This window comes from Fukomys damarensis, unplaced genomic scaffold (assembly GCF_012274545.1).
Source record: "Fukomys damarensis isolate Sample0158 unplaced genomic scaffold, DMR_v1.0_HiC HiC_scaffold_16, whole genome shotgun sequence".
Classification (NCBI taxonomy): domain Eukaryota; kingdom Metazoa; phylum Chordata; class Mammalia; order Rodentia; family Bathyergidae; genus Fukomys; species Fukomys damarensis.
In genome coordinates, this window is record NW_022900928.1 from 4,690,712 (window position 1) to 4,698,772 (window position 8,061).

An 8,061-nucleotide genomic window follows, 5' to 3' on the forward strand; every position below is an offset into this window, starting at 1 on the left:
AAAAAAAAAAAAAAAAAAAAATGTCAATTATCTCATTAGGATCTTATGTACCATTACAGTTTATTCACACCAAAGAAACTATTTGGTATTTGCAAGTGTGACTTATTTATTTCTCTTAGGAATATATCCTCAATATGTATCCATTTTCCTATGAATAAGTCTAATTGCTCATTCTTTATGGCTAAGTAGTATTTCATTTTATAGAAAAACCACATCTTTATCCATTGTGAAATGGGAAGAAAAGGGCTAAAGGTGTAGGGAAAGTGGGAAGGGAAGGAGAAAGGTAATAAGGGAAAAAATATGAGAAAAAGAAAAAATGGAAATAAAGTGTTTATAAATGGGGAGGGGAGTAGGGGGTGAAGGGAGGGCAGGGACAAGGGGAAAAAATGAGAACCAACACCTGCATGTAAAAGTGCAAGATCCCAGTAACTAATGTAACTGTACTGTATACTTAGAATGTACCAATAAACAATAAAAGAAAAAAAAAGTAAAAAAACAAGAGGTTTAAAGCCACCTAATTGTGCATACTCACTATACACTTCAGTTCACAAGCTCGGGAGAAAAGAAGTTCACCTTTCCCAGAACTTAATTTCTATGCAATGCCCTTCGTTCCTTTTTGGGACTGCAAACTTGGATTTGGTCAAGGGCACATACACCGGCCCCTTTGCTGGCTATGTGTGCATTCTGGGGGAGCTCTGGGGTCACAGCGCTGGCAGTGGTGCCTGACCTCGACATATCACACACACTGTACCTGGCTGCCCTGGAAGACTGACCAGAAATGCCTGCCTCAGGGGTTTCCTGGTGAAGTCACGCAGGACGTGTCCACTGGCCAGACAAACGCAGGCTGATCCTGAGACTGACTTTATCTAGAAGAGCAAAAGCCACATGAAAACCAGCCAGCTCTGCTTTTCTGATCTCCGTGGTGCAAGGGAAGACCTGGAGAACTTCGACTTGCTCCTGGCTGCGGACTTGAACTCCTCATTTCTAAGCCACGAGTACCTCTGTGTGTAAGCTCTCATCTGGGAGAGCAAAATACCTACGAGTCCTCAGAATTCAAGGGAGCAGTTATCTTGTAAATCCCTGCTTGATTCATTCAATCTTTCGGGTGAGCAACAACTTGAATTTCTTGGGAATAAAGTTTATATTGTTGACACCAGTAGTTTAAACCCTTTGTAGCATAGAAGGGACGTAAATATTCAAACAAATATGTAAATGAATTTCTACTCTGAGCATCACCAGAACTCTTACCCTGGAAGGTAGTACAATAAATCAACTAAATTCAATGAACTTTCTGAGTACATTCATGAGATGGGTCCTGCACTAATTTCCAGATCTATACAAAAATAAAGGACACAGATTGGCCTCCAAAAGCTCATAGTAGAAGTGTAAGTCTTTTCTGGCCAGGCCTGGAACACAGAGTACAGTGGGGGAGGAAGAGGAAGGAGACTGGAAGCTAGGGTGTGCGGAGGATTAATGAGGTTTTTACTTCCTTCAAAGATGAGGCAGAGAACTCTAACTGGAGTTAGGTCGGCATACTTTTATTTTCCTGTTTTATTTCAGACTGGAAAATTTGTATTTCATTGTCAAATCAATTAAGAACACATTTATTACTTAGCATTGTTTAAATTAATTTCTACAATGTTCAAAGATTCAACTGAAAGCATAAAATTCTCTCAAGGTCAAAATCCAAGCAAAAACTCGAATGTACACCACCCTTCCTGCTCTGTGACTATTTCGCTGTGATGCCAGAGATAAACATTTCTCTCTCAGAAGCTTTGCGTTCTCTTCTGGCAAATGAGGGGTCCACGCAGGTCCCCGCCAAGCTTTTCCTAGGACCGAATGGTGCCTCTGTTGGAGCCGCCCGGGTCCGCAGGTGACCAGGAAGGTTCCGATCCCCGCGGTGCACGCCAGTGTGACACTAGGCAGAGTTTCCAGGCTTCGCTCCTCAACCTGACTGGGGCGAGAGCAGCGGCCCAGGGGCTGCCCTTCCGCGTGAAGCAGGACCAGTGAGAGGCCACAGCCAAGGCTGGGAGCTAAGAGCCGGAGACCGCCGGGAGGACGCAGCCTGTGGGGCTCCTTGCAAGCGAGGCTTCTCTTGTCCTGCAAGAACTTTGCAAAGAGCTGCGGGGGGTGGGGGGGTGGAGCCAAGGGTCCAGGGAAGCCCAGCGAGTCCCAGGGCCTTCAGGAGGAGCTGCTTGGGGGGTGGGGCGGCAGGGTAGGTTGGGGTCAACAAAGTGTCCCCAAATGTGCATGCCTGTCCCGGTGCCTGTCCACAAGCCCATGACCGGTGGGTGCCGCCTCCCGTTTCTCCACAAAGGGAGGACGGAGCTGGACGACTCGATTCACTGGCTGATGCAGAGCCTTTCAACACTTGAAACAATTTCTGAAAATTAAGAGATCATACCTAAAGACACCGGTTTCTGGTTTTTCTTTAAAATTCCGAACACCTGGCAACTCTGGTGGCAAGGACGGGTGCCCCTGGGTGCCAAGCAGGCCACCTGCCCCACAGGCTCCCAGCGTGGCACGGAGGGGAGGGCAGGCCGGGTGTTGTCTCCCACCTGCCTCTGCTCGGCAGCAGGCTACAGTTTGAGCCCACAGGTCGTCCCTGCGCACAGGAAACATGCTCTCTAGTCGGATATAAGCCCTACCATTCACTCACCCTCCCCAACACTGAGCCCATGGCCCACGGCCTTTCAGAATCTCATTCCTCATTGATTGCATGGATCTCTGGGCTCTCCTGGCCCTGCGGGTCTTCTCATTTACAGGCCTTACTTTAACAAGTCATTGGGGGAGAGTATCATGGTGATTTCGTGTTGGTTTTTGAGAATACGCACACACACAGAAAGGACTGCACACTGGCAGACGTGGGCTGGTGTTGAGAGTGGTGGGCGCAGCTGATCCCAAGCATTCTAAACTTTCCACTGGCTGACTTGAGCTCCTTCATTTCCTGGGCCTACCTGGACCTCCATCCACCAGAGTTCTTTAGGAAATGCTGCCAGAGGCAGATTCCTGCTCCCTCTATCCACTTTGCCCTGGACTCTGCTGCTCCAGGTCTATTCTCATCTCCTTATCCATATCCCGAACGTTCCCTGTCCTGCTCACACGTGCTCACAATTAGTGCCAGCAGTGAGGCCTGTCCCTCCAGTGGACACTTCCTGCAGGGTGCAAGCCCACGGCTGACTTGAGCCCATTGCTCCCTGGGCTGAGTTTTGTCATCCAAGAAAACATATTGAAGAATTAAAATTTGATGGGAACTTATTTGCAAACGGAGTCATTGTGGTACAGTTATTAATATGAGATCACACTGCAATAGGGTGTGGTGTGACTCGTGTACTTACAAGACAAGGAGCAGGACTCATACAGAAGGCAAAAGATCATGATGCAGCCAGGGAGCTACCAACCCACAGGACAGTAGAACTAGAAGACAGTCAGGGACAAATTTTTCCTCGGTGTCTCCAGGAGGTATCAACTCTACCAAAATCTTGATCTTGGTCTTTGAGCCTTTAGAACTATGAGAGAAAAACGTTTCTTGTGTCTTAGACCACCCAGCTTGTGGGAAACCATCCCAGCAGCTGCAGAAAACAAATACGCGTTATTTAATCAAAATCAGGGCAAAGCCAGCAGCACAGGCCTGGACTGTTAGATTATGTGTCCAGGATTCCGAGATGACAAGGCCAGTGGCAATCCTTTGATTCTGGTAGACTTGGGGTAGGTTTGGAGGACTGATGAGAAGATTAGAGACTGAGAGGTTTCCTTTCAACGTCGTAAATATAGAAAAATCTACACCTCTCGCTCCCAGGTGGCTCGGCTGGTGCTGTGTTAAGAGTGCTGTATCCCTGCACGGTCGCCCTGACCCATTCCTCTTCTGGGTCAGTCAATATCCTACCCAAAGTGACGGAGCATTTCGGTCTTCAAGCAAAGTAGACAGCAGAAGAAGTGTGATGGGGCTCTGTTAGCAAGGTGTCTTTGCTTTCCGTTTTATCTGTCTGAATACTGTAATGAAGACACAGCTCTGAAAACTGAAGAGAAAGCTAAAAGTACCCAGCTGTCCTGATGAACAAGTACCCTCTCTTGGAATTTCCACTGTCCTAGGATAGGGAGCCGTGTGCATCTCTGTTCTCAATCCTTGCTATGGAGATCTATGGCTCTGTTGTCTTCAGATGTGACAACACCAAATGATAGGTTAAACATTCTTCGCCTAAAAATCCAAGAGACTTCAAAATTCAAAGCTTTAGGGATGCTGACATGAAGCCACACATAAACAATCCCACCCGATCTCGTGTGAGGGTCATGGTCGAAGGCCAACTACCAGTAACGATAGGACCAAGGAGAAAAAGGAGGAAGCGTAAGTGAACGTCTCACCCCAAAGATAGCTCATCACGCACACACCAAATCCTAAACTGGGGGAAAAACCTGAAACCTGAAACACTCGTGGTCCCAAGTAATGTGGAAAAGGGGTGGGCAACCTGTAATATGCAAAACCTTTCTTGGGCTGTTCATAAAGAATGTGGGGTCAGCCTTCGCGTGATGGCTTTTGTCATCCTGCAGGCCTGCTAAGGACGGTGACTCACCATGCCTGCCTACCTGGGATGGCCAAGCTGCACACAGCACTGGTACTGTTACATTGAGTAGAGCACACAGAGGCTTCAAACAGCAGTTCATGATTACTGCAGAAAATCTATCAGGGAAGGAAATCTGAATGCAAATCTCAATGTCCTATCCTCTGCGCACCCCACAAAAGATTCTCAGGAACACAAACTCTCTCCTATACACAGAAAGCCAGTGATCTGTTTTTCTGGTTTTGCTTTGTTTTTACTGTGTGCCAAGAGCTTCAGAATTATCAGGTCTCCAAGAAAGCAGTTTGATATTGGTCTTTTATCAGGACTTTTGGGCACACCCTGAGGACCCAGGCCTGCTATGGGATCAAGAACCAACCACAGGAGCTTTTCCTTGTGTTGTTGGTTAAATACTTACTGGACATTACGTTTATGTACAGTCATATAGTTTGCATTGGAGAATGTCAAAAAACGTAAGCAATTTCCTCTCCCTTAAAGGAATTTATAATGTAATTTATTTATTTATTTTTGTACCGGAGGTCGAACTCAGGACCTTGCACTTACGAGGCAGGCACAGTGCCCCTAAACTATATCCCTGGCATTTATAATGTAATTTAAAAAGTTAGGTCTGAGAACTCATGTTTTTCAGAGTAAAATCTCGTGCTCAAAACAACATAAAATAGGCTCCACCTATGAGCACATGAGAATCTGCGGGACTTTGAGATCTAGAGCACAGCAGCATCTGACTGGTGCTCCTCAAAATATCAAAGTTGTGAGAGCCAAGGAAAGACAGAGACCCCATTTCAGACCAGGGAGACTGCAGACACAACGTGATTAACACAAGATGGTACCCTGGAGCAAAACAGGGACATTAGTGAGGAAAGTGGGGAGATGCAAAAAGTCTGCAGTTGATAGTATTTTTGTTACTTTTCCTAGCTTTGATTAATTTACCATTTTATAAGATGTTAACAGGCAACGCTGGGTGTGGGGTATACGAGAGTGTTCTAAGACTATCTATCTTTGAAAATATTCTATCAATCTAAAATTACTTTAAAATAATTTGCCTTTCAAAAATATTGCTTTGTACTTGCCTCAACACATAGCTTTACTGCATAAAACATCTTTGAATATTAGGGGGAGCGGGCAACCCACTTTCTGGTCCCCCTTCTGTCTCTCTTAGATAGGAGCTTTCTTTCCCTCAATAAATTTTTCCTACTCTTAAAAAAATAAAAAAATAAATAAAACTATTGCTTGGACTCTGAATGGGTGCACAGCGGTGAGAGAGCTTTTCCAGTGTGAATTCAAGCTTGGAGGTTGGAAATGACCATGTAGGAATAATTTCAGGAATGAGTTTGTTTAACTGGCTTAGAAGAAACCAAAGAACCAAGAATATATAAGGGCTTAGGTAAACTAAATTGAGAAAGATATTCTGGGGCCAGATTACAATGAATCTTGGGATTAAGGTTGCTTATTTTGCCAAAAATTGTCGTCTCAACCCCAGATGCTTTCAGAGGAATGCGAGTCCTCTAAATCAGTAATAGTAACGCAGCAGATTCCCAAATAAGGCTGAGGGAATGCGTGTTACAAGGTAAAGATCATAACCCAATTAAACTTTTTGGACAATTGCAGCAGAAAACAAATATATTAGAAATATTATCACTGTCATTCCTTCATAAAAGAGAGTTGAATCATTTCTTTGAAACTTTCAACTTTGTGAAAGACACGGCAGGGCGGTTTAGATAGACGGCCCCAGCATAGCTCCTTGTAGAAAGACTTGTTTTCATGCACACACAGTCAGATCAAATCTCAACTCGGGCATTTCACGAGGTCTGAGATAATGCAAAGCAACCTAGTCTCAGAAAATCGCCTTGAAGAATTGAAAAGAACAAATAGTTAAACATTACTTTTATCACATCTCTCTCTTACTAAGGTCTCGATGATTCTCCATGACACGAAGTACCTCATAATAGAAGAGAGGGCGGTTTAGAGACGGCCCCAGCATAGCTCCTTGTAGAAAGACTTGTTTTCATGCACACACAGTCAGATCAAATCTCAACTCGGGCATTTCACGAGGTCTGAGATAATGCAAAGCAACCTAGTCTCAGAAAATCGCCTTGAAGAATTGAAAAGAACAAATAGTTAAACATTACTTTTATCACATCTCTCTCTTACTAAGGTCTCGATGATTCTCCATGACACGAAGTACCTCATAATAGAAGAGCAGCACCTCTAAGACTTGTTAAATATTTCCATCATAAACTATTTGTATGCCAAGCTTTTCCCAAACGTGGGTCTTTCTCACCTTGAATGCCAGCAAAAGCATCTTGATCCATTACTGCTGATATAACAAAATGCGTTAAGTGTGTAAATAACAAGACATTTACTTCTCGCGAATAAATAATAAAGGCTGGGGGTTCACACTGGCAAACACCATGTCGGGTTTGTCTTGCTTTCCATTTGCAGGATGGCGCCTTGTTTCTGATCTTGCGGGAGGAATGACAGCATAGAGAGTCAGACGCCCCCACACTCCGTTAAGGCGTGAATCCCATTTCTGAGGGCTCTGCCCTCACCACACAGGCGCCTCCTGCCGGCAGAACCTCGCATTACTATCGCATGGGGGACAGCATTGCAAACTGAATGTGGGAGAGACGCCAACAGCCACAGCAGCGCGGATGTTGTAGATTTGTTCAGGAAGGAACGGAGGAAGCTCAGCCGGATGGGACTGAGAAGAGCCTGCGTGCCAGAGACAAGGTGGGATGCGACCGAGGTCGTCCCTGGAGCAGGCGATCTAGGTCTGTCCTGGAGAGGTGGTGATTGAGGGGGAGCGGTCTTTGCATAACTTCATTTATTCAAAATAATAACTGAGAAGCGACCGGGGCTCTGGATGCTTGGGAAGCATTAACGAAAAAAAGCACCTCTGCCAGTTCCTGACTGCGCCTCTTGTGTTCTGGGCGAGGTGAATGTCACCTAGGCCACAGCCTTGGGTGGCAGGGGCAGAGCAGATCAGAGAGCAGGGCCAGGAATGGGCGGTCCGGAGACCTTGCTAAGAAAGGGCAACTGAGGCGACACTCAGAGGGGAAAGATTTACAGGAGAAGGCTGTTGTTACTGGGAGGGAAGAGCCAGGACCAAGGTGCAGCTGGGAGTCCAGAGCTGATGGAGAGGAGAAGACATGGTCAAGGAGGGGCCGGGAGGGCTACGGGGAGCTGCAGGAAGGTTCCGAGTGGAGAGACGACTTGGTTGAAAGTAGGTATTTTTATTCACAGCGCTGGGGACGAACCCAGGGCCTCTGCACTGAGCTACACCCTCGGCGTTTTTGCTTTGTCTTCCTGAGTTGCTCAGTTGCCCCGCTGGACTTGAACCTGTAGTGGACAGAGTGGTAGGATTGGAGATGTGTGCCGCCTTGTTCAGCCTGAGGCTTCTCGTGACTTAATACAGGGCAGAGACCCCCACAGGGTCACCTCCCTGCCAGGAGTTTCGTTTCTCTGGCCCTTGGAGCTGGGGAAG